At 36.3% G+C, this 27,565-nt stretch overlaps 2 protein-coding genes across 4 annotated transcripts in view; one reads left to right on the plus strand and one right to left on the minus strand.

Annotated features, from left to right (window-relative positions):
- Positions 1-1,950, minus strand: part of LOC140688977 (uncharacterized) — a 162,189-nt gene extending 160,239 nt beyond the window's left edge. For all 3 annotated transcript variants that reach the window (XM_072948968.1, XM_072948967.1, XM_072948969.1), the window contains exon 1: positions 1,815-1,950. The gene's annotated coding sequence lies outside the window, so the exon portion shown is untranslated. The remainder of the gene's footprint in view (positions 1-1,814) is intronic.
- Positions 1,951-2,019: 69 nt separating this feature from the next.
- Positions 2,020-27,565, plus strand: part of LOC140688980 (uncharacterized) — a 125,888-nt gene continuing 100,342 nt past the window's right edge. The window contains exons 1-3 of the mRNA XM_072948972.1: positions 2,020-2,123; positions 4,095-4,148; positions 22,581-22,635. The gene's annotated coding sequence lies outside the window, so the exon portion shown is untranslated. The remainder of the gene's footprint in view (positions 2,124-4,094; positions 4,149-22,580; positions 22,636-27,565) is intronic.

The following is a 27,565-nucleotide window of genomic DNA, read 5'->3' on the forward strand; positions in this document are numbered from 1 at the left end:
AGGATGAGCAAAATGGTGAGGGGGATTAAGAGGTACAAACTTCCAGTTACAAAAAAATGAGTCACAGGGATGTAGTGTACAGCATGGGGAATATGGTCAATAATACTGTAATATGTTTGTACAGTGACAAATGGTAAATGGAGTTATCACAGTGATCATTTAGTAATGTGTAGAAATATCAAATCACTATGTGGTGCACCTGGAACTAACACAGTATTACAGATCAATTATAGTTCAATTTAAAAAATTAAAATAGTTTTATCTGCCCTATGCTATAGTAAAATCTATTTTCCTAATTAAGCATTGTGTAAATGTTTTGTGTTTTTCCAGTAACTATCTATCTAATGACATTAAAGTTTGTTTCCCAGAGCCCAGTGTCAAAATTTTACATGTGTATTTAAGTGTATGTATGTGTGTGTAAAGTATATGTACATACATATTTAATTATATCAAAGTACTTTTCCATAATTTTGATTTTTGTTTTTTATTCCCTATCAAATTTAAGCATAAGAGGAGGGCAGAAATTTTTGTTTTCCTTTTCTTGTTGTTCATTGCTGCCTCCCCAGTGCTTAGGTCCAACCATTGCACATAAAATTTCAGTCAGAATATTTTTATAATGTGTAGATAAAATATTACCCCCTAATATCATCCTGTATCTGCCAACGTAGGTAAGTAAATAAAAAAATTCTTGCCCCTCTACAATATGAAATTGATTTTTGCTGTAGGATGTCAAAAGTTAGTTAAAGTCTATGTACATCCCTTCATTTAATGAGCCAGGAGAACCCTCAGCTTTTCCAGCAAATTAGCCAGCAATAGGAGAAATTCATCTAGATATTGAAATAAGCCCCCTGGAGCTGGTGGATATCTGGGATGTGGAGCATGAAATGGGTCCATAAGTGAGGAGGCCGGGAAGATGAACTCCATCCAAGTAACAAATGCAGGAGAAAGAAGCTATAGGCAAGTTGAAAGCCCTGGGAATCCCAGAGAACCTGGTGATCCAGAACTACTTTGCTTGTGGAAAAACAAAAAGCAAAAAATAAAACAAAACCAACCAACCAGAGACACTGGCTGCAACTTCCTCCTGAATCAGAACTTTGACGAGGAAAGATACTGGGAGGGCAGGCCACTCACAGCCCCCATCCTAAGCTCACTCCACAAATTAGAAAACAATCAGAAGCCTTAGAACAAAACTAGCCAACTCCCCACCCTCCTAAAGTGGCCTCATTCCCACCTTCGCTTGAGAGAACCCATGCCAGACAGCTGTCTCCTATTCCCTGTCCCAGCCTAGCCTCCTGGTAGGACTGGGCCTCTGTCCCATTTTCCTACATCCAGATGGAGAGATGGGTGCTTGCTTCCCCCTCCCTCAAAGAATCCCTGAGACTTCCCCACTCCTCTTCCAAGGCGAGGGGAACCTAGAGCCCCAAACTCTCATCTTGCATTGGAGTGACCCAATCTTTCCATCTGGGGTGAGTACTCGGAGGTCCAAGGCCCCCTCCACTGTCTGGCATTGACCTCCAGCCCACATCCCTTTGCTGGGGAGTGAGATGTCTGGTTTGTTTCGCCCGGGGAAGGGGTAAGATCAGAGCTGCTCTGAAAGTCAAGGCCACCACCTACCCCGGAATACAGCAGTGTCTCTAATAAAGGTTTCTAACTGAATAAAGGTGTAAAAGCCAAAAAATAAAAATATAAAGCGAAGGAGCCAGCTCCCACAGAGCAGGGTGTCTGTACGCGAGCTAGGCCAGAAATCGAGACTACTACCCTGAAGCCGCTCTTGAGAGAAAAGACTTAAGGAACAGGCAGCGACGGTCTCCTACCTCGCAACTGCTAGCACGGACGTTCAGGCCCGGACATTCGGCCCCGACGACGTTTTCCAGAGCACCTCCGGGTTGCCGCAGCCACGCACCTCTGCTGACGATGGACGGCGGCCTCTAAAAGCCTCTGGAAGCCTCTGTTCCTGCCTCGGGCACTTCCGGCTCCCGAAAGACGCGAGATTTGCAACCTGCACATGCGCAGTCCACTTCTGCGCCAGCCTCGGGCGCGGCCTCTCTCGCCGCTCCGCGGCCTGTGTGCCGCGGCCCTTCCGTCGCACCTGACTGGGCCTCCGGGCCAGGAGCTGCTGCGCGGTGAGTCTGAATGTGGAATTGTAGAGGGGATAAGGGGAGACAGTCGTCTTGGAGGATTAGTGTTTGCAAGATAGGAGGAGATTCTGGCACCGGGGGTGGGGGGTGGGGGTGGGGGGCACGTAGGTGTTTTCTCGCCCCAGGATCCCCCCCCCATATCTCGCGATAACCCGTGAGTTTCTTTTGGGAGGAATGGTCGGGGTGCAGCGACTTGGGCCTGATTCTGCCATTCTCTGAGCGGCCTCTGAAGCTCAGCACGCCCCAACCGATCCTTTTCCTGCCCCTCCATCAGGACCTTCTCTTACTTCCCACAGCCTCCTTGTCACTCAGGTAGCCTGTGGGCTCCAGCTGTGACCTATTTGCCTTCTTGGGAAACTCACGTTACTCGCACTCAGACCAGATCCTGGCTTTTAACCAGAAGGTTAATTCAAACTAGAGAAAACAGCATTTTGAAACGTTTTTTTCTTGTATCTGGAAATAAATGAGTTGAAATTGCAAAGCCTTTTAGATTTTCATAGATAGAAGATTCATTCTGACTCAAGTAAAAGACAGATGGAAGCTTGGAGAAAGAAAACAAGGTCAATCAAGAAGGAAAGCAAAGGAAAAGAAACAGGAGGCCAAAAAAGAAAAAAAAAAAAAGGTTTCTTCTACTTTGTCGTATAACCTGTAGTCTAGGTCTAGTAGTTAGTTATACGCTGTGACCTGAGGTAGGGAAGAACAATTACTGCACTCTTCCTCCCTAAAGTCATAGCTGTGCTGTGGCAGATGAGCATTTGCTTATCCAGCCATGACCATGTCTTCCAAATAGATCTATCACTGTAGAAATACTGGAAGTTTCTGTGGTTGCATTGACATACTAAGCAGCAACTCCCAGAAACATTTTTTTCAAACTTTTGAAAATAAGTTGCTTTAGTAGATTATTGTGTATTATCACGTCCTAGGAACTCTAGAATGAGCGAACCATAAATGGACGCCAAATGACCCACATAAAGCAGTATATAGCATGTTAAGACTCAGGAACACGCCTGTGGCAAATCCATTTTCAACAAATTAACCAAGTAAATTGATCTTTTTTACTTTACTAGAGGGGCAGAGAGGGGCTGGTGTTGGCAACACACAAACTAATAGCGCATAGCTATTACATGGAATGGGTCTTGGGTCATTTCATTTTTTTTGTTAAATGAAGTAGTGATCACAGGATGCTGGGGCACCATGGGTGGCCTATCTAAACCACAGGTATTTGAATTACATGTCTTTTGATAAACTGAGAATACTGTTATTGTTTTACCTCCTGTGATTTTTTTTAACATCTATTTAATGAGTCATTTCCTGTGCCCTGGGTGAAAATTCAAGCAAGGATATGACTTTGATGTCATAAGAATGTGTCATTCAGGTATCTTATTGTGGCAAGCAGCTTAATTTTCTGATGGCCACCAGCTGTAGCCCTTTTGGATCCAATACTGAATCGCACGGGCTGCTCATACTCAATGATTACACACAGCAGGTGTACTAAAAAAGGGTAATTTATGCAAGATATAGGGCTCCTCTAATGGGCAACTTTGACTCATGGATTCTCAGTCAACCTGGAGAAAAGTTTCTTAGAGGTCTGTGGTCTGAGATGCTTTCCTCTGTCTCCTTCAGGGAGACAGGCATATGGCTTGCTTCCAAGTCTGAAGGCTCTCCTCTGGCTCCAAGCTCTTTTTCTTCATAGGAATTTGCCTATATATATATATATATATATATATACATATATATAAATAATAGTTTAATTTTTGAAATAAGAATAAATAATTTATATAACAATACATAATAATTATATATATAAATACACACATTTAAAATCTTGGTGTCTGCTTTTTTAAGTGCCCAGACTAACAGTGGCTTTTCTAAAAATTACAAACATAATCTCAGTTAAGAAGTTGGAATTTTGAGTACAAAGTATTAATCTAAACTCTGAATTTGTTTTAATGGCAGATCTCTCAACTAGCTCAAGCTTGCTGTCAATAGAAGCCTTTGTCGGAATGAGGGGTAAGGGTTGATTTTTGTCTCTTTCTATTGTGTTTCTCCTCTTCCTCCCTCCTTCTCCCAGTCTCTAATCTCATTAGCCAGTTTCTCTCCAGGAGATTTGGGAAAGAAGTAGAAGAGAATAGGAAAGGATTTCCCACTGGAAGCTAGCTTCTCACTCTGAGACAGATGCATAAAGCTAACTTTGGGAAGAAGTCTTTCTTGGGCCATTTAAAGAGTCCCTTTTAGGCCCTTTTGTTCTATAATTTCTATGATCTAGGTAGATAAAATTTACCACAGTCTTTAGGAATTTTGGGTCACCCCAGTTCTTTTCTGCTAGAATTCCTCCATTATCTGATAGATGATACATCGTGATTATATGATTTATAAGAAATATGTATTTGCTCTTTATCTCTATTTGTGGCACAGAGCTCCTTAAAACCATAAGAATTTCCTAATAAGAGTAATAAAAGTGTCTTGATATTCATAACAAACCCCTTTCAACAACTCCTGAGTTTATGTTAATGGGGTGACTTTTGGAAAGCACCTAAGGATGCTAAGGGGCATCCTACGGAAGGGGGCTGGTTGCTAGGGGAGCCAACCATATAATTAGGGGTTGGAACTTTCAGTCCACCCCCTGCGCTCTGAGAAGGAGAGATGGGCTGCAGATTTAACCAGTCACTAAGAGTCAATGATTTAATCAAGTATGCCTATGTAATAAAGTCCCCATAAGAACCCAAAAGGTTAGGGTTCAGAGAGCTTCTGGATTGGTGACCATGTGGGGATGCTGGGAAAATGGTGCTCCCAGAGATCATGGAAGCTCTGTGCTCTTTCCCACATACCTTAGTCTGTGCATGTCTTGCATCTGGCTGTTTCTGAGTTACACTTTTTTTTTTTTTAATATTTTTATTGAAGTATAGTCAGTTTAGAATATTGTGTCAGTTTTTGGTGTACAGCACAATGCTTCTGTCACATAGGAATCTATATTCATTTTCATATTCTTAACCAAAGTTACTGCAAAGTATTGAATGTAGTACCCTGTGCTATACAGTATAACTTGTTGTTTATCAGTTTTATGTGTATTAGTGAGTATCTGCAAATCAAACTCCCAGTTTATCCGTCCCCACCCCTTTCCCCCTGGTGACTGTAGTTGTTTTCTATGTCTGTGAGTCTGTTTCTGTTTTGTAGATAAATTTGGTGTTTTATTTTTTTAGTCCCAACAGCAGTTTCCCAATTTGCTGAAGAGACTGTCTTTACTCCATTCTATGTTCTTGCCTCCTTTGTCAAAGACCAATTGACCAAAAGTTTGTGGGTTTATTTCTGGGCTCTCTGTCCTGTTCTGTTGATCCATATGTCTGTGTTTGTACCAATACAATGGTGGTTTGATTACTGTAGCTCTAGTATTGTCTGAAGTCTGGGAGGGTTATTCCTCCAGCTTCATTCTTTTTCTTCAGTAATGCTTTGGCAGTCTGGGTCTTTTGTGATTCCATATAAATTTGGGATTATTTGTTCTAGTTCTGTGAAAAATGTCCTGGGTGATTTTATAGGGATTGATTGCTATAGGTTGCTTTCAGTTGTATGGCCATTTTAGCAATATTAATTCTTCTAATCCAAGAACATGGAATATCTTTCCATTTCCTTAGTGTCTTGTAGTTCTCTGCATATAGGTCTTTCACTTCCTTGGTCAGATTTATTCCTAAATATTTTATCCTTTTGGATGCAATTTTTAAAAGGGATTGTTTCTTTATATTCCTTTTCTGATATTTCATTGTTAGTGTAAAGAAATATCACTGATTTTTGTATGTTAATCTTGTATGCTGCTGCCTTGCTGTATCATCTCTAGTAGTTTTTGTGTGAATTCTTCAGGGTTTTCTATATGTAATAGTATATCATCTGCATATAATGACAGCTTTACCTCTTCTCTTCCAATTTGGATCCCTTTTATTTCTTCTCCTTGTCTAATAGCTATGTCTAGGACTTCCAATACTGTATTGAATAGAAGTGGTGAGAGTGGACATCCTTGTTTTGTTCCAGATTTTAGGGGGGAAGCTTTCAGCTTTTCACCATTGAGTACTATGCTGGCTGTAGATTTGTCATAAATAGCTTTTATTATGTCACGATATATTCCCTCTATACCCACTTTGGTAAAAGTTTTTATCATAAATGGGTGTCCAATTTTGTCAAATGCTTTTTCTGCATCTGTTGAGATAATCATGTGATTTTTTTTTGTCCTTTCTCGTGTTATGTCCTTTTATAATAAACTGGTAATCCAGTAAGTAAAATGTTCCTCTGAGTTCTGTGAGTTGTTCTGCAAATGAATCCAACCTGAAGAAGGGGTGATGGGAAACTCCAACCTATACACACACAGTTTCTTTCTCTCCTGTGTGGCTGAATCTGGTTTATAGGAAATCCTGACATAAGCCTCATGTTTATGAATGCATGAGGAAATGCAAGCCTGCCTCATGCAGCTGTTTCCGTCAGGCTGCCACAGTGCACTTGACCTTGTGCTAGCCTGAGACAGGGCTGAGTTCTCTTTGTCTTCCCCTACAGAGGGCTCCCAGGACATCATTTCACCACCCTTCTGGGGATGGGCAGACTTCACCTCTCTGCAGTGCTCACAGACTGCGAGAGCTCATATCCAAGAGTTCTCAGCAATAAATCTCCCCCCCAAATCTGCTTATTTTCTAGCTACATCACACTAAAGGGTCTAATAGCTGTGAAAATAATTCTTAAATAATTATTTTGAAAATTTCCAAGAGATGATTTTCTCCCTTCACCTTCAAATGTAACATTTATTTTATTTGTAGTTCTTCATATACATTCACAATAAACACGTAATTATATTAACTGTAAATGATTAAAGGGCAGCTGGGGATAGAGAATAAGCAGCAGATTAGAGAGCTGGTATTAGGAGTTTCTTACTTCTCTCATGTTCACAGAAAATTGCTGAAATTACTTAGGAGTATTTTGCTAGGTAACTAGGCTTTAGAAATAAAATCCAGGGTGACAGGTAAATACCTGAGCCAAAAAGAGTTTTGTAAGTGTAATTGGATTATTATTTATTCCCTTTGTAATGAATGTTTTACCCATGGTAGTTAATCGTAATTAAAATTACATGTGATAATTTGGAAGCTTTATAAGCAGAGTACTTTGGGGTTCTGGGGTCCCCATGGGGATTGGGTATTAATTAAGAGAAAAGACAAAGTGAGGAGAAAATAAGACTTAAGTTGGTTTAAAGGAAAGGGTAGTTAAATAAGATGGTGAGAATGATTGCAGATGGTTAATCATAACATCAAATTCTCATGTCTCAAGGAATAATACTTTTGTTTTTGAATAAAACTGATAATTTCAAGATTTTTAATTCTCCTTCCATGTGATGCTAGCAATTTAAGACTTCTAAATCTTATGATATATGGGTATATATTACTCTGAGAATTCTGAAGTATAACACTTTTATCACTTCTCTAAGCAGTTGTTTTATATTAGAGAAAAATTAAGATGTGCAATGTTTTCCAAGTTACATTTGTATGTATAAGTTATACTATGCACATGTGTGGAAACCTTCAAGTTATTGCCTAAAAATTCTATGTAATTTTAAAGGTCTATTGTCTAGCAGCACTATATGCAGAATGCATATATGTGTGGTTAGTAAACTCAACGCAAGATTGTTCTTTAAAACATTTTCAATTTTTTGTTATTGAACTTGAGACTAGACAGTATCTTTCCAGTTTGCAGATCCATCATGCTGCTGAACCTGATCTTTTCATCTTCTGAAGTTAAATTCAGATTTTGATAGTTCTCATATTCAGTTGGAGCAGATAATTGGCTTGACTTAGTAATGTTTACTCTTAATCTACAAGAATTTTCTTTCTAAAATATGCATCTTTTACATTAATTAATTGTACTAAAAGGAACTTTTGTCTAATCAGTAAAAGGAATTGTCTAATACATCACTAATTATAACAAAGTGGGATAAATACTATGATAAGGATAGGCCCCAACTCTCGGTGAAGCACTTGGGAGGAGGGCTGCAACTCCCTTATTGTTATATGTGAACAACATCTGTGAGAAAGAGTACATGATAATAGGTGCTTACCAACTGGAGGACAATTTCCCCTCACAGACATTACCTGTAAATAACAATCAGATTTTGTTGCATAGGTACATATGTTGATTTATGAGCTTGCTTAGGGATTTATGCCCTTAAGTAAATACATAAAAAGTTATCTGAGCCATCATGTACCTTCAGTAGAATGAAAATAGTGTGATATGGTTTTCAAAGCACCATTAATAGAAAGAAAGTAAAATTGAATTATTGATTTAAATATAAATATGTTTATCTTGAATGCTAGCAACTAATATATAAAAAACTAAAAAAGAAGGGTAGTGAAGGAAATATAACTTTCAAACACACACACATTAAGAGGCCCTATTAAATAGTGTGTAAGTATTTAGGCTCTGGAGACATAGTCTGTGGTTTTCAGTCCTATCCCTGTAACTTACTAGCTTTGTGGCTTTAGAAAATTATTTTATATTTTGGTCTTTCTGGTTATTTTTCTGTGAAATGGAGAAGATATTAGGCTAAATCACATGAAGTGGTCATACTTGGATATTTTATTTTACAGCTTTTTTGAGGTATAATTGATTTACAATAAACTACACAATTTAAACGTGCAACTGGATGAATTTTCATAAATACATATATACCTAAGAAACCATTGCCATAATCAATATGTAAGCATAGTAGTCACTCCAAAGAGTTTTCTTGTGTCCCTTTTAAATCCACATCTCCCTACCTTTTATCTTCAGGAAAACACTGAATTGCTCTCTGTCTCTGTGGATAGTTTCTTTTTTCCAGATTTTTGTTTTTTTAAGCGAATGGAATCATTGCAATATATATCTTTTTGGTCTGACTTCTTTCATTCAGCATAATTATTCTGACTCATCCTTGTGTTTGGAGATAGCAAAAGTAATTGCTGACTAGTGTTTTATTGTATGGATATTCCACAGTTTGTTTACTCATTCAACTGTTAGTGGGCATTTTGTTGTTTTCTGTTTGAGGCCATTGTATGTATTTAGATATTTTATATGATATATATGTTGGCTATAAATATTTGCATACAGGAAATGATAGAGAAAAAGAATAAGACAAATAAATGACCAATACATTTAGGAAAGAAAAAGATAAAAGTCCTCAATATCAGAAATGACAGAGGTGAGATTAATGCAGATCCTACATACACAATGAGAATAAAAAGAGAATATTATTAACAGCCATCTAGGAAATCTGATTAATTAAATAAACTGGAAAAATACCTTGAAAGAGAAAAATTACCAAAGCTCTCTCAAGAAAAAAATAGATATACTGAATAGTCCTATATCTATTAAAGAAATTGGTTTCATAGGGGGGAGAAAAAAACTTTCCATAGAAAGAATTCTACCCCTGGATTACTTCATGGATGATTATACCAAATGTTTAAGAAATAATTAATACCACTTCTACACAAATACTTCTAGAAAATTGAGAAGGAAAGAATACTACAAAATGTATTTTATAATAAGACCAGTGTTACGCTGATAACTGATTTAGATGAAGATGTCTACAAAACAAAACCAGAAATCTATGAAAGAACAAAATCTGTGGATCTAGCCACAAAAGTACTTCACACGAAGTTAACATATCAAATCCTATAATATATTTAAAGATTAATGTATCATGACCAATTGAGGATTATTCTGGTAACACAAAAATCATTCAGTGTAATTCACTATATTCACAGACTAAAGAAGAAAAGCCATATGATTGCCTTGAGAGGAACTTAAAAAGAATTTGGCAAAATTCAATCTTCTTTCATGGTAGAATCTCTCAAACTGATAAAGGATAACTGTGTAAAACCCACAGTTAATAGCATACTTAATAGTTAATGAATGAATGTCTTCTTCCTGACATAGAGAATAATGAGGCATGCTGTCCACTCTAACCATTTCTATTTAACATTGTGCTGAAGATCTTAGACAATGTGATATGTTAAAAAAAAAATACAGATTGAAAAGGAAAAGTTAAAAAATTATTTGCAGGCAACCTGATTTTCTAAATATTAAAGAGTCTACAGAGAAGTTGACATTTTTAGACTCCCAAAAGAGGAATTCTCTTGTTTTATCCTAACAGTAATATAATCTATTTCAAAGATTCTAATGACATATGTGAATACATTAATATACATGTAACACTTATCATAGTGTCTGTTCCAGGGGAAGTAATCTGAAACTCTTAGCTCATGCTGTTTGCCTTGCATGTTATCCGCAAAACTTGGAAACAATACAACGCGATTAAAAATTGAAAAAGAGATAGAATTAATGAGCAGAAAAATAAATATGAGAGATGGAATATGATGACAGCTTATGTCATAATATTATGTTAGTTTAAAAAAAATACCTCTGATTGATGAGTGAAAACTGGCTCTTGAGTTTCCTCCCAATGGATGCTAAAAAGTAAATACCCATTGTCATCACATGTTTATCAGTATGCATACCATTTTGAAACAGTTTTTAAAACAGGTAAAGATACTAAGGAGATGCATAAGCATTTTTGTTAGTCTGGCCAAATAGAATAGTTCTGGACTCCATTAAAGACATAAAACAACCTAGTGACCACAACCCAAGTAATCTTTTATAATAAATAGAGCAACAAGTTTTGAAGTATATTATACAGGACTCATTTTCTTTTCATTTTACAAAGATAATCTTTGTACATTAAGTAATAATGTGTACTGAGCACAACAATGAATAGTAATGTCAGTAATTATAATCCAGGTAGAGCTACACACGAGGCTCTACATAATTTACATTTATTATTTACAACCTTTTTGTAAGGTATTGTCTCTTGAAAATGAAGAAACTGATGCACAGAGAGGGTGAGTGATTTGGCTATGGTTACACAGCTTTTTAAATAGCAGAGAGAGCATTCAAAGGTCAGGCTGTCTACTTCCAAAGGCCACTGTTGACCTTAACTGTACTATACTGCCTCATCTTTTCTTCTTTGTTATAATTTAGTAGTGCAGTAGTTTTGTTTTGTTTTTTAGTAATTGTTGATGTGATTTTATGTCTCTAACACTTTCAGGTAGACTCATTTACTTGTCTTGGTCATTCAAAATGAATAAGCTTGCTCCTCTGAATTTCCTATCTTATACCCATGTAGGTGAAATTGATTAACCTGATAATATGGAGTCAAGACAGTGTAATGTTAAGCACACAGTATCTTGAGCTAGACTCTTTAATTTGTGTTTTTATTCAACTACATACTAACTCAGTAACACTACATGAGGCAGACAACCTCTCAAAACTTCATATTTTTCCTTTGTATAGTTGAAATAACAATAATAGCAATATAAGATTTACATGCATCAAGAAATAATTAAGATAATTAGGCAAGTGTTAGTTGAGTTGGGCAGTGGGAGAGGGTAGCTGCTTAACTTTGCCAAGGTTAAATAAATAGGAAAAAAACACAAAAATAATTTCTGTTCTCTTCCTTGTATTTTTCCCCTAGAATTAAGCAGATGTTTTTGCATCTTTGTTTAGGGTGAGAGATAAATTATTTTAAGATATTAATATTCAGTTTTTTAGTTAGCTTTTCTACCAAATGATTGTGAAAATGTATGCAATAAGGTGTTTTTACATAAGATTATCCACTTTATCAATACATTGTATTTCATGTACATTGGGAATAAAAGTCGTAGCCCTTTTTCATGAATAGCACTTAAAATGCTGTATTCTATTTTACCTGTTACAGGGCAGCCACCTCAATTAGAACAATTGTTCTTAACAAGTAAATAGTATGAGCTATGACATATAAAATTGTACATGTAAAGAATTTAAAATTGTCTGGCATATGCTAAATGTTACGCAAGGAAAAATTTGTAGTAGTAGCATACAAATAAGGAGCGATTGCAGTTAGTGGTAGTTGTCTTACTAGGCTGCAGGGGTTGTTAAAGAAAATAACAATGTGATTTGCTCTTAGATATACAGCATCTAATAGCTCTTTAAAAAGGCTTATTGAATAAATTGATAACATAATTAGTGAGTGGACAGGAAATATCTAAACACATTAAAATGGTGGACTACGTTCATCTAGATCTTCCGTAGAGTAATTATATTTCAAGAAAAGTAGAAATATGCTTTAGTTTTTACTGAATCTTCAAGAATTTGATCATTTTGGTTTCAAACAACTTGTAGCAGTATATCCATGTCCATATATTCCAAGAGAAGTTAGGGAAAATGCAAAAAATCTCAATATTGTCTTATGAAATGGTTCAGAAATGAGAATAGCTATGGAAATTTCAGAAGTTATAGGAGAGATTCTGATTTATTCTGTGATATTGGGACTTGGAAAAGGGACAAAAATGGCATTGTTTAAATAAAATTTATATCTATTTTGCTTATGAACTTCATTTTAAAATGGCCTTTAATATTTTTCTATGAGACCAGTGTTGTATGACTATTATTAACCTACAGTTACCATTGATGTGTGACTAATTCAGAATATATAGTGGTTTGATTTATATTATCTTGGAATCTGTCGACTGAAATAAAAGGCACAGCCTGTAAGTTGAAAGTTGTGTTTTATTTGGTGGACTTTCTTCAGACTGAGCCCAGGACACAGCCTCTCAGATCACTCTAAGAGACTTCCACCTAGGCAAGGGAGAAGCCAGGATATATAGGAGTTTTTTGCAACAAAGACCAGTTAGTTGAAAGATCAAAAGGTTAACGTTAATTAAAGAAAACCAGATTATTTCAAGTTAAGGAACTTAGTTGTTTTCTATGTATGGGAAGGTGTAAAGGTGTGGCCTCACTGAAATCATTCCTTTGATATGCAGCTAGCCATCTAGGGCCAGTGTCCTGTTTTTTCATATCCAGAGTTCCCCTCGGGTACGCTGTTGAGCGTGGTTGCAGAGACCAGGCTGCCTGCTTGTCAGCATCCTGAGTTCCCTCTGCTCACAGTCTGGGGTGGCAGTAGTGGCTGATAACTTGAAAGCCGCAGAATTATTCGTTTACTGATATGGCTGGCAATATTTTTCATTCACAAATCTGTATAGTAAAAAATATGCTATACATTTTTCCTTTGACGTTTTGGATATATTATTTAAAGGAAAAATGTATTTTATTAATATACTTTTCAAATGCTGTGGGTAGTAAAACATTTATTAATAAAGTATAAAGAACACACTGAAATAGTTCTTCTGAGATACAGTTGAGGTTTACTCTAAGAAAGTACCTTAGGGGAAAGGGAGAAGGGTAAATTAGGAGTTTGGGATTAGCATATATAAACTACTATATATAGAATAGATAAACAAGGTTCTACTATATGTAGCACAGGGAACTACATTCAATACCTTATAACCTATAACGAAAAAGAATCTATGTATATAACTGAATCATGCTGTACACCAGAAACTAACATTGTGAATCAACTATACTTAGAAAAAAGAAAAGTACTTCATCTGCTATTATTTGTGTAATACCAATGACACAATAATCAAATATTAGGTGAAATTTAACCTAAGACCTTTCAAAGGTTTCTTTTGTAAAACTCCTGCCCAAATAATCTTGTGAAATTCTTGTATAGTCCGTAAAATCTGGAAGGCCACCGTCGATGACTAAAAGTTCACATAGGTAGTAATTTGTTATATTGCTGAGATAATCATAATGGTTACCTAATATTCTTCTTTGGAGAAAACCCTTTTAATGGTCAAACATGGGCAGCTAATGGACTTTGTACAAGGACAAATCAATGAATAACTGTCTCTTAATATTTACAGATGGATTGAAAAAAATGGTACTTAGTTGAAATCACAAATTCTATAACAGCAATCTCGCTACTAGTTTTTTTTGTTTTTAATAGGAACATTGAATGAGGACAAAATAGATACAGTGGAGAGCCTAACACGTTTATGTGCTAAGTTTGTAAATCACAGGAAGTATTAATTTTTTTTGCTGGAAACTAATTCAGTTAAAAAGATAGTATCAAAAATCATACAGTTTTAGAAAGTTAATCAATATTTTATAGAGTAACTCAAGATAAAGCATTTAGGAAGGCAGAATCAAGAATATAGAGATATATATCCTTAAAATAGTGTGTCCTTCTGTGACCTAAATATGATCCCTTTAAATATAATGTAGAAAAAAAGGGAAAGAACAGCAAGAAATCATTGTCTACTACTTGCTAGCAGTTGTGTCAGATACTTAGATATGCATTATTTTTCTTAATCTTCATGAATTTCATTCATTAGATACTGTGTTTGAATTAGAAACAAGTTGAATGTTTGATGAAATAAAAGAAGCTGAGGCTTAGAAAAAGAGGACAAATAGCACTTGAGATCAGGGAGGTAGGTGATTGAAAATACTTTGACACATACCGTAAGTGTCAGAGGAAGCCTCTGAAGTATTTTAAAGAGTGATATGATTACTCTGGCTGTTGTGCTGAGAATAGACTGAAGCATTGAAGCCTAATTCATTAATCCAGGTTAGAAATGATGGTGGCTTGTACAAGGTAAATAGCAGTGGACATTGTAAGAAGGGACTAGATGTTTTATTTTTCTGAAACAGAGGCAAAACGATGTACACAAACAGCACATGTAAGCTGTCAGAGAGACTGGTGTTGATCGTGTTGCTAAGGTTTTCACTCGGAGATGGAGTTTTCATTAACTGAGAAGAAAAAGATTGTGCGAAAAGCAGGTTTAAGGATAGAGAAGAACAGTAGTTCAGTTCAAGGCATGTTGGGTTTCTGTTAAGAAGGAAATTGGATAAGTTTAGAAATATATAGTAGGTAATTTGATCTCAGAACTCAGAGGAGAATTCTGACTAGAGGTATAAATTTGAAATGTGCAAAAATACATAAACATAGCATGTAGATAAAGCCATGTGACTGATTGAGCTCATCAAGTAAATGGTTATAAACGTAAAAGAAAAGTCAAGAGGCAGAGCCCTGGGAAATTGGAATGCTAAGGAAATAAAGAGAAACTATTAAAGAAGCCTGTGTAGAAGACATTGAAGTAGGAGGATAATCAGGAGAGAAATGGAACGGTCTAATAGCCATGTGAAGAAAATGTTTCAAAGAGAAGGTAGTGGTAAACTATTCATAGTTATTTAAATGGAATGCTAAATTTTCCAAACATGTTACAGTGTAACCATGTTCTCAGGTAGTTAAAGATTTCTTTGGATAGTCAAAGGCAATATACAGGCTTTGAGTAATGGTAGACTACATAATTTGGGCCAACCATCCACTTGAAAAAGTATGTAGCACATATGTTTAAAGGCACTAGGTACCTAATACAATAGTGGAGAAATACAGGCCAGGTCTGGACAAGGTAGAAGTCCAATGCTTTGAGACTAGCAGTTGATGCCCCTTTGCCCTGTGTTTTTACTTAAAAAATTTTAATTTTGATTTTAATTTTTTAGTTAAGTATAGTTGATTTACAATGTTTCATGTCTACAGCAAAGTGATTCAAATTTATATATATATGTGTGTGTGAGTATTTTTTTAAATTTTAGCCTTGTTTTGTAAATCTTATTTTATTTTTTTTGAGGCACATGTGTAGATTAGGAAGCTGAGCTAAAGTTTTAACATCATTGTGGGCTAAGGCAGCAGAAATTTGTGTCCAGAACACAACGGAAGGGAACCCTTGGTTAACCCATTTGATCAAATAATCTTAATTATTGAAATTGGACAAAGTGCAGATCTGCTGTTCTTCAAACACAGGGCAGATGGAAAGGTAAGTTTCTCAAAGATTAATATGATATATTGTACCTCAAATTATTCTTGAAATTTTCATGGATATTTAGTGCTCAATAAAAAATAACCAGCCAGAGGCAAATTAAAAACATGACCAAAAGCAAAGAAAATTATAGAGAATAAAAATAGATTCACAGAAGCTCTAGATAATGGAGTCATCATACTTATGTATAAAATAACTATATTTTATATTTTAGAAATATAAAAAATTAAATATGTGACAGAAAACTAGGAACTTCCAGAAACAGCCTAAATGTCAATCAACAGATAACTGGATAAAGAAGATATGGTATATATATACATAGGAATGTTACTCAGCCATAAAGATGAATGAAATAATGTCATTTGCAACAACATGCATGGACCTAAAGATTATCATATTAAGTGAAGAAAGTAAGACAAAGAAAGATAGATTTCATATATCACTTACATGTGGAATCTAAAACAAAATGTTATAAGTGAACTTACAACTCACAGACATAGAAAACAAACTGATTACCTACGGGGAAATGAGGGAGGGATAAATTAGAAGTTTGTGATTAACACATATAAAATAGATATATAACAAGGACTTACTGTATAGCACAGGGACCTATATTCAATACCTTGCAATAGCCTATAGTGGAAAAGAATCTGAGAAAGAATATATATATATTCATATATATATGAACATACATAACTGAATCACTTTGCTGTACACTTGAAACTAACACAACATTGTAAATCAACTATATATTCATGAAAAAAAAGGAACTAGGAATTTCCACAGCTAAAATGCATAGTAACCAAAATTAGAAATGCAGTGGATGGATGTAATACCCAAAAGCAAAGAAATAATGATTAATAGGAAGAGAGAGAAAGAGAAGGGAGGGAGAGAGTAATTGCAAGATAAAGTCTATAACTAAAAAGTATAGACGAAAATCATAATATACCAAAAGTACAAAGAAGTAGATAAGAGAAGAATTAGAAAGTAATGACAAAGAAATACAATGACAATAAAAATGTAAAAAAAAAAAAAAAAAGCATCACAGTACTTTTAAAAAAGTCCATTACTGCATTTAATTATGTCATAAATATTTACATATTTAATATTTACATAGCCATGATACTGATTTGTATATATATTTGAAAAAAAAAAAAGAAATACAATGACAAGAATAAAATAATCCTGAAGATTTTTTTTTTGACTTCTAGTTAAGTTGATAAATCTCTGGCAAGTTTCCTCAGGAAAACAGGATAAAGAACAATTAACTAAAAGCAGAAATAAACCTACCATCTACAAGAATTAGCAAAAAAGAACAAAAAAAGCACAAAGTCAGAAGGAAGTAATAAAGATGAGAGAGGAAATAAATAAAATAGAGACAAAGAAAATAGAAAAGATTAATGAAACCAAGAGCTGTTCTTTTGAAAAGAGAAACAAAATTGATAAGCCTTAACCAGATTCATCAAGAAAAAGAGGTTCCAAATAAGCAAAATAAGAAATGAAAGAGGAGGAATAACAAATGATACCTCAGAGATACAAAAAAAAATCATAAGAGAATACTACAGTTACATGGCAACAAATTGGACAACCTAGAAGAAATTAATAAATTTCTAGAAATACGCAATTTTTCAAGACTGAGTCAGGAATAAATAGACATTGGAACAGACTGATCTCTAGTAGTGAAACTGAATGTTTCATCAAAAATCTCCCAGCAAGCAAAAGTGCAGGACTGAGCCGCTTCACAGGTGATTTCTACCAAACATATAAAGAATTAATACTTGTCCTTCTTAAACTCTTCTAAGCAATTGAAGAGGAGGAAACACTCCAAATTCATTCTATGAGGCCAACATTACCCTGATACCAAAACCAGAAAAAAGTTACAAAAAAATTGTCTTTTTTATTTAAAGTCAGTTGATTGTAAATGTTAACCACATTGAAAAAATACAAGATTAGTGCTTGATTAAATTTCTAGGGCAATAGTTTAATCAAATTGACACTTAAAGTAACCATCACAGTAGAGGAATTCATAAAGTATATCATTCCCATTACATAGTATCATTCCCATTTATGTATAAGAAAACTGAGAATAATTGATCTTTATATAAAATCCCTAATTTCACTAAACTTGTTTGTGGCTGAGCTAAGATTTTCATTCAGGTCTAGCTAGGAGTCTCTCAAATTCAAAGCCTTATTAACCAGTGTAATATAAAACTAAGACCATGAAAAATATTTTTAAAACTATATTTGAAACAAATCAGTATTTCTTGTAGTTTTATATTTGTCTCCCTTTTCCATGTGTGAGAGAGATTGAATAACAAATAGTTGGACATAGTCAGAATTCCACTATGAAGAACTAACTCTTCTGGTCATAAGCAGGTAAAGGAAATAATTATAGTGCTGTTAACATTTTTCCTTTAAAGTATGAAATACAAATATTTGATCTGAATTTTCTTTGATTAATTCTTAATATTTAGTGCCAATTGCATTTAAACTGCTAAATGTCAAGTCACTTGAAACATGAGATGACGAAAAGGTGTTTTACTTTATTTGTGAAAACGGTTGAAGAGCGCATTTTTCATATTCTTTTTCACAAAGTAAACAGCTTCTAATTTATTTCAGCTTTTCATTTAAAATATTGCATTATTATATTGTGAGTAGTAAGGCCAATCATGACATGCTTCTGCAAAGTGTTTTATTCTTAGCATTAAAGAAGAAACTAGTAAAAGGTCGTGCTTGTCAACTTCATTCGTATTCAAGTTGTCTAAGTCATAAACATTCCACCTTAAAAGCTTTCATATTCCCTGAACTGTTCAGTTACTTTATTTCCCTATCAATCTGTCACATTTGTATTACGTCAATTATGCATTTTTCCCTCAATTCATCTTTGGCAATCCTTTTCAAACACGAATTAAAAATAAAAAATAAAAATAATTTCTAAATTCACTTCACCCCTTTTAAAATTTTTAAATGGCAAGGTGGATTACTTAAGCTTTGTATTATTTGATAGAATGATTAAATTTTAACAGTATTATGAAAGTTTATTTGAGCAATGATCTGTAGGTGAAGTAAATTCTTAATGTTACATAAAAAGCCAATAATGTTTTCAGTCTTTAAAAATACATTATTAAACAAATGTTATTTTTGTATATTATTTTTCATATAAAAATTATGTGAATTAGGTTGAGAATTAGGGAAAAAATGCAAAAGGAATAAGTCAGATTTCATCCAGGAGCATGATTTCCTCATGATCTATCTTCAATATTATAAAAAAGAAATGTTAAAAGTAAAAGAATAAGAAGACTTCAAAAATGATAAAGCTAATTTAGTAATACCAACATCCTATAAGTAGAATTTCAGACAAAAAACATTACTGAAGTTAAAGAGGAACATTTCATAACAAAGCACCAAGTTAAACTTCCTTATGTAATAACACCAAATGTATATGCATTAACATGGTTTAAAATATATAAAGTAAAACTGACAGAAATAAAAGGACAAAAATATAAATTCATAGTCATATTTGGAAACTTAAAGTAAATTTCTCTTAGTAAGTGATAGGCCATGTAGACTAAAAATAAAAAATACAAATTGAACAACATGAAAAACAAACTTGAACAAAATGACAGATAAAGCACATCAACCAACACCTCCACAATGAAAAGTATTTTCAAATGCACTTGAAACACTTTTTCCAAAATGAGTCATGTACTGGTGAATAAAAGCAAGGCTTAACAAATTTCAAAAGCTAGAATAAAATATAAAAAAAAATGTTCTTTGACAACAATGAGACTAAGCTAGAATTAAATAATAGAAAATCCATTACGCAAGCAAGCAGTATGCTTCTAAATAACCCATAGGTTAAAGGAGAAATAAAACAAAATTTGAAAGTATTCCAAACTGAAGAAAATGGAAATATGAAAAATAACTATTGTGGGGGAACTAAAGCAGTGCTTTAATTTATACTCTAAAAATATGTGTTTCTAACATACATACATACAAGTAGAAGAAAGGAAATAATTGAGAGAAAATCAGAAATCAAAATTAAAAAATATACAGAGAGATCAGCAAACCAAAATGTAAATTCTTTGAAAATTAAATAAAATTGTTAATCCTTTAATAAGTCGTAGGAATAAAAGAAAGGAATATAAATTGCCAATACTGAGAATTTAAAAAGTAATTACCACCATATATTTTTATTATTAGAATAATAAAATACATTATGTATAACTAACAATAAACTCAAAAATTTTGATGAATGGGGATATTTCTTGAAAATACATAACTTGACAAATGCAAGAAAGTAGTAAACAATGTGTGGTCCTCTAGTTATTAAAGACACTAAAAAATGTAAATAAAAATGTAAATAAATAGGACATGGTATTCAGTGATAAATTATTTGAAATACTTAAGTAATAATATCATCAAAACAAACTTACAAAGAATGTCTTTCTTACTCATTTTGTGATACCAATAAACCATCCTGAAGCCAACAAACAAGACAATAGCATTTGAAAAAATAGTTAAATAAAGGCCAGCCATCCCATAATATGAGAGAAACAGGTCACAGACGAAATAAATTTGCTCTAACTCTTCCCACAGAAAAACACACTAGATTTTCCCTGTTAGTGAATTGATTTTTATATTGGTTCTAGGGAAATCAATTTGTATCCCCTGCATTATGGATAGAGAAAGACTTTTTGTTTCTTCCCAATATTTTTATTTAGATAAATAATTACATCTACTACATAATCTTGTTTTGCAGCACCTTTTTACTCACTTGAACCTAAATCAAGATTACTTCATTGATGCTTTATATTTTGCTTCCTTCCCATTGTCAAAATTGTAGACATAGCTAATTCCAGATGTCATTATTTAAAGTACAGATTTCGCTGATGAAAAAAAAAATTCTTTGCGTGATCAAACTTTCAGACTCCTGAACCTTCTAGGCTCATCTGTGCCGTTCCTTGTAAAATCCAGTTTTAGTAGAAATTTTTCTCTCAATTTAGCAAGAACCCTCTACAGTATCTGATCATCCTTGATATCTGATCTGGCTACTAAGACTAGTTGCGTTGAACGTAGGAGTGATGATTTCTCTTTGAGATTCTGATTTCAATTATTTTCTGTAAACACTCAAAAGTGGAATTGCTAGACCATATCATAGTTCTATTTTTAACTTTTTAAAGAACATCCGTACTATTTTCCATAGCAGTTGTACCATTTTGAATTCCCACCACTCGAGTACAAGAGTTCTAATTTCTCTACAACCTTTGTAACACTTGTCTTTCGTTTTTTGATAATAGCTGTCCTAAGAGGTGTGAGGCAATACTCACTGTGGTTTTGATTTGCATTTGCTAATGATTAGAGATGTTGAGAGTCTTTCCACATGTCTGTTGGCCAATTGTCTGTATTCTTAGAAAAATGTCTTTTCAAGTCTTTAACCCATATTTGAGTTGGGCTATTAATTTTTTATGTTTTTGCTGTTGTTATTGTTACTGAGTTATGGCAATTCCTTATATATTTTGGAAATTAACCCCTTATCAGATACATGGTTTGCAAATTTTTTTTCCAATTTCTTTATATTCTGTTGATTATTTCCTTTACTGTGCAGAAGGTTTTAGTTTAATTTAGTCCCCCTTGTTTATTTGTTGTTGTTGCCTTTGCTTTTGAAGTTATATCCATGAAGTCATTGCCAAGACCGATCTCAAGATTTTTCTCTACGTTTTCTTCTAGAAGTTTTATGACTTTAGTTCTTACATTTACGTTTTTAATCCTTTCTGAGTTTGCTTTTGTGTATAAGGGTCTAATTTCACTTTTTTGCATTTAGAAATCTAATTTTCCCAGCACTATTTGTTAAAGAGACTATCCTTTTGTGTGTGTGTGTTTGTGTGTTTGTAGTCTTGGTACTCCTGTTGAAGATCGGATGACCATACATATATGGATTTAAGTCTAGGCGCTCTATTCTGTTCCATTGGTCTATTTATCTTGATGCCAAAACAATTGGAATATTTACTGTGAAATATAAATATATCTGTGACTTATTTTTGTGTGCATCAGCAAATTAAGAGCAGGAACATGATGTGTGTGTGGGATGGGGTGAGAGAGAGATGTGTTACCACTGAAATCTGACAATTTCATTTCCACGTTTAGCATAACATCCCCTTCTACCTTTCTGTATAATGTTAGGACAGTTCACTTTCACTGAGTCTCTCCCATGAATTATCAGAAGTTTTGACTAACATCAGGCAAGTTGCCAGAAATCCATACAGATTCATAATGCACCAGAGGTTACATGATACTTGAGTAACTGTGCCAAACCCAAAACTGGGAATGAGAGGCTCTCTTTTGATTAAAATAAATTTGGAAAATAGAAACCTCTAATGGATGATCATTTAACTCAGGAGATACCAGAGGGATTGGACAAGAAGCTTTACCAGTCCAGCCACCACCATCTCTTAGCTCAAAGATTTCAGTTAGTACTTTGTTGGTAAATGTTCACCATTTCCCAAGAGCCAATAAAATTTTCTTTACTCATTTTATTTACATTTATGTTTTATTTATCCAAATGCGTTTAGCACTTACTGTGCTAGATGCTCTGTTTTAAAAGCTTTACAAATATTAAATTATTTAGTTTGTTTAATCATTATAACGTTATGAAATAGTTACAATTATTATCCCTATTTTACAGAAAAGAAATCTGAAGCACAGAAGACTTAACCACCTGGCTGGAGATCACAGAGCTGGTAAGTGACAAAAGGATTGGAATTGATGGGTCATAAGTAGTAATTCTTTTTAAGATGATTTCCTTTTACAGAGTTTTACCACAAATTAAATTGGGGCCCAGTTAATAATAATTAATTATTATATATGATAATTATTATTACATTTTACAAAAATTCTCTATCATGAAGAGGTTGCCAAAATTACTCAAGAGAGACCATTATTTTAATTACATTGTATTTAGGTTGATCCAAATGAAATTTTGAACATTGAACCATTTTTTTCCTACATAAAAACCAATTTCTTATGGTGTAATCTGTTAATTATGAGGAAATTGAGTCAGTCTGAAATTTAGCAAATGACAGAAGCCTTTTACATTAGACAATAAAACAAGTAGGGGTTATTGCGTAATCTAGTGACGATAGTTAAGTATTCATTTAGTTTTTAGATATTGAATAACTCCCAGGTAACTTGATTTTGTAAAGATATATAGAGTTCAGTAGGTCTGAAAGTAGAAGATTATATATTATTATAAAAGTACCAAGAAGAAGCCGGACTCCGACGCTTTTTTTTTTTGTCGTGTTCAATAATTTATTGATTATACAAAGTGATTCCTCCCAGGACGCTCAGCAGCAGCGTCGGCCCTGGGCCGACGCCCCCGCCAACGTGCCGGGGACAGGGACGCGGGCGCGGCCAGGGTCCCTGCACGCCGAGCCGGAGCCGGGCCGCTTTATAACTTACTCTGTAAAAATGTATATACACACTCCGTCCGGCGCGGGCGGCTGGCGTGGGGCGCCGGCCTGCATCCCGTACCCTGGTTGTGCGGCCTCGCCGCCGCGTCCTCACAAGGCGTCCCCCGCGCCGCCGCCGCCGCCGCCGCCCGGGCCGACCAGCGCCGCCGCCGCCGCCGCCGCCGCCGCCGCCGCCGCCGCCGCCGCCGCCGCCGCCGCCCGGGCCGACCAGCGCCGCCGCCGCCACCGCCGCCGCCGCCGCCGCCCGGGCCGACCAGCGCCGCCGCCGCCGCCGCCGCCGCCGCCCGGGCCGACCAGCGCCGCCGCCGCCGCCGCCGCCGCCGCCGCCGCCCGGGAGAGCCCCAGAGCCGAGCCGCCCGCGAACCATCTCGGGGCCGCACCGCTGCCGCCGCCGCATTCGGCACGAAGCTCCGCGGCAGCCGCTCGGTCAGCGCCGCGCTTCCCGGAGGGACTTCGCTGCCGCCGCCGCCGCCGCCCGGGCCGACCAGCGCCGCCGCCGCCGCCGCCCGGGCCGACCAGCGCCGCCGCCGCCGCCGCCGCCGCCGCCCGGGCCGACCAGCGCCGCCGCCGCCGCCGCCGCCGCCGCCCGGGCCGACCAGCGCCGCCGCCGCCGCCGCCGCCGCCGCCCGGGAGAGCCCCAGAGCCGAGCCGCCCGCGAACCATCTCGGGGCCGCACCGCTGCCGCCGCCGCATTCGGCACGAAGCTCCGCGGCAGCCGCTCGGTCAGCGCCGCGCTTCCCGGAGGGACTTCGCCGCCGCCGCCGCCGCCGCCCGGGCCGACCAGCGCCGCCGCCGCCGCCGCCCGGGCCGACCAGCGCCGCCGCCGCCGCCGCCGCCGCCGCCGCCCGGGCCGACCAGCGCCGCCGCCGCCGCCGCCGCCGCCGCCGCCGCCCGGGAGAGCCCCAGAGCCGAGCCGCCCGCGAACCATCTCGGGGCCGCACCGCTGCCGCCGCCGCATTCGGCACGAAGCTCCGCGGCAGCCGCTCGGTCAGCGCCGCGCTTCCCGGAGGGACTTCGCCGCCGCCGCCGCCGCCGCCCGGGCCGACCAGCGCCGAGTTCGAGGGTTTGTGCTTCTTGAGCAGCCGCGTGATCTTCTCGTCGTCCGAGTTGGGGCCCAGGGGCCGGTTGTACTCGTCGTCGTCCTCCGCGTCGGAGCCGCCCGCCTTCAGCTTCTCGGCGTCGGAGTCCTGCTGCTTCTTGGTACTTGTATAATAATATATAATCTTCTCCTTTCAGTCCTACTTTGTCTCTTTTATATAGACAGAGGATCATGGGGAATTGTATTACATTTTCAGATTATATTGCTAGTCAGTCAGTACTTTCTCTCTCTTACACACACACACACAGGAAAAGTCAAATTTCTTTTTGTGACAAGGAGTAATTTTACATCTTGGAGCAAAGCATTAGTGAAGTTAGGTTTCTCACCCATTAACAGGCCACTTAAGGTACTTAACCAAGTGAGAAGAAAATGTACTTTTACACAGTTATCTGCACATAAATGTTTATCACAGTCTTACTCATGATTATTCAAAACTGAAAACAACCAAGATGCCTTTCAATAGGTGAAGGGATAAACTATGTACATCCATAGTGGCATATTATTCAGTAATAAAAAAGAATGAGCTATCAAGTCACAATAAGACCTGGAAGAGCATTAAATGCATACTCTGGAGTGAAAGAAGTCAGTCTGAGAAGACTACAATAATGAATGTGTTTAACTGTATAGCATGATGGAGAAAGCAAAACTATAGAAACAGTAAAAAGATGAGTGGTTGCCAGGTGTTTTCTGGAAGGAGGGAATAGTAGGAGAGGAAAAATACTTTTCCCTCTCTCCTTCTAGGTTCTTGGCTGAGACACTCTCTGTAGTAAAAGAGTAATAGGCGAAAACAAACAGAAATTCAGTAACATGTATATACCTCCTGCATACGTGGGATTTACCCACGAAAACTGAAGAACTCTCCCAAATGTCCCAAGTCACCACATTGAATACCATCTCAAGCAAAAGACAAACGAAGATGTTAGGGGTGAGGGGAAGCCAGTTACAAGAGGTTACTAGGAAAATCACAAGAAACAAAGGTAAGGGTATTATGCAAATTTAAGTTGTTGGCTTCTCTGCTGATAAGAGTTTCTAGAGATATATAGTCACCCTTCTCTTCCTGGTACAGAAAATGAGAAAGTCTTATAAATGGAGATTTCCCTTACAATGTAAATATCTCTTACAAAAGGGAAATTCTACTCAGTTTTCAGAGCTCCTATGTCTGCTGTTTCTTAAAAATAACCAGTTCAAAATATTCAGTATGCCAAAAGTGCCGTTTTTTGGAGTGGTATATTTTGCTCCCCTTTGGAAAGGATGAGCAGGTGAAGCACAGGGAAGTTTTAAGATGGGAAACTATTCTGTGTGAAGCTGTAACTGTAGATACATGGCAGTTTGCCAAAACTCATAGAACTATAAATACAAAGAGTGAAACTTTAATGTAAATTATGTATAATATTTAATAATGTATTTTAATGTAATGTAAATTATGGATTATACTTAATAATAATGTATCAATATTGATTCTTTATTTCTAACAACTATATAACACTAATGCAAGATGTTAATAATAGGGGAAACTGGATGTGGGGGTTGGATATGTGGAATTTTGTGCAATTGACCGTCTGGTCAATTATGTAGGTCTGAAAATGTACTAAAATATAAAATTTATTAATTATAAAATAATAGAAATACAAGAGGATTTGCTAAATAATTTATTTGAATGAAACCACTTCTGTCTTAAGAGAGAGTTGTAATTTACCTTGAGAATTCATGACATTTGCTTTTGAAAATACTTTGATAATGGTTTTTGACTATAAAATATAAGGCTCGTAGGGCACAGCTTTCAAGGGAGCAGTGTAACAAATAGATGGCTAAAATGTTCTGTTACAAAAAGAACAGAATTTGGAATATAACAGAAAATAAAATGGGTGATTCTGAGAGATAAGCACCCAAGTGAATCTCTAAAATGACAGGTGAGGACTAAGAGGGCCTGCAGGGAAGGATTGGGGCGAGAGACTTACAATGTCCCAGTAGATAAAAGAATCATAAAAGCAGAGATGGTTAAATGATTTGCTACCTTATGTGTAAAGAAACATATTCCATTCCCTCAATTTTTCAGCCAAATCCAAAAACAAAAATACAGCCAACACCTGAGCTATACCAGAAATTATTTATCTTTATTAGTCTGTAGTTTATTTTATTCTGTTATAACAAATCAGTGCTAATCCATTCAAGACACCAACACTGAAGAGAATCTGTTTTGCTCTGTGATTGCTTTATGGATATTGAAATATATGTTATGACAAAGTTTTCAGTATTGTAAGTTTAATGTTTTGTAAGTAACAGCTTTTTTCTTACATATGGTGACTTACATTTGTAAAAGCTACACACAGCTAAGTTTTGAGACAATATACAAGTTATTGTAGTCCACCATACTAACAATATTTCTGTTTCTTATTTTGGAGGAAAATCTAAATCTACTTTTATTAAATGACAAGTGCAAAACTCTGAGAATGTAATGAAATATTGTTGTTATTCCAGAGTTAACTGACGTGAAGATAAATATAGGTGGTTTGTTTTCAGGCAAACTAGTGTTTTGCTTCACATGCCAGGTTCAAGAGTTACACATGGTTAAATGAAACCAGTGAGCACCATGTGGGAAATTAACATTAAGAACATTATTTATTCACCCAAAACCTCAAGGTCATTTTTCTCCCCCCCAAACTGAATTTTTTCATTCTCATCTGTCATTTATACTCTATTTTCTTCTTATTTTAGACCCTCCCCTTTTTAAAAAAATGGAACCAAATAAGAAATGAAACTGCAGGCTTTTGGAGTTTAAAAATAACAGCAGTTTCATTTATTTTTGTGTGGAGTGTTCATTTCAGAGTAAAACATCCTAAAATATTTTCAGGTTCTGTAATTAGGTGACAGCTGGCTTGTGAAGTATCCAATGCCAATTAGCAGAAAAACTTTCATAAGAGAACAATTGTAATTAATCTTATAATTTTCATAAGGAAAAAGTGAGTAACTTTTCTGTTCACTTCAACTACAAGTTGATATTTTTAGGATACAAGGAAACTTCTTTCTCTGATTATGCTTGAATTTTTTAATGCCCATCATGTATGTATATACACGTGTCTGTATTAAAAACTCAAGCTTAAT

The sequence above is a fragment of the Vicugna pacos genome, chromosome 24, assembly GCF_048564905.1.
Source record: "Vicugna pacos chromosome 24, VicPac4, whole genome shotgun sequence".
Classification (NCBI taxonomy): domain Eukaryota; kingdom Metazoa; phylum Chordata; class Mammalia; order Artiodactyla; family Camelidae; genus Vicugna; species Vicugna pacos.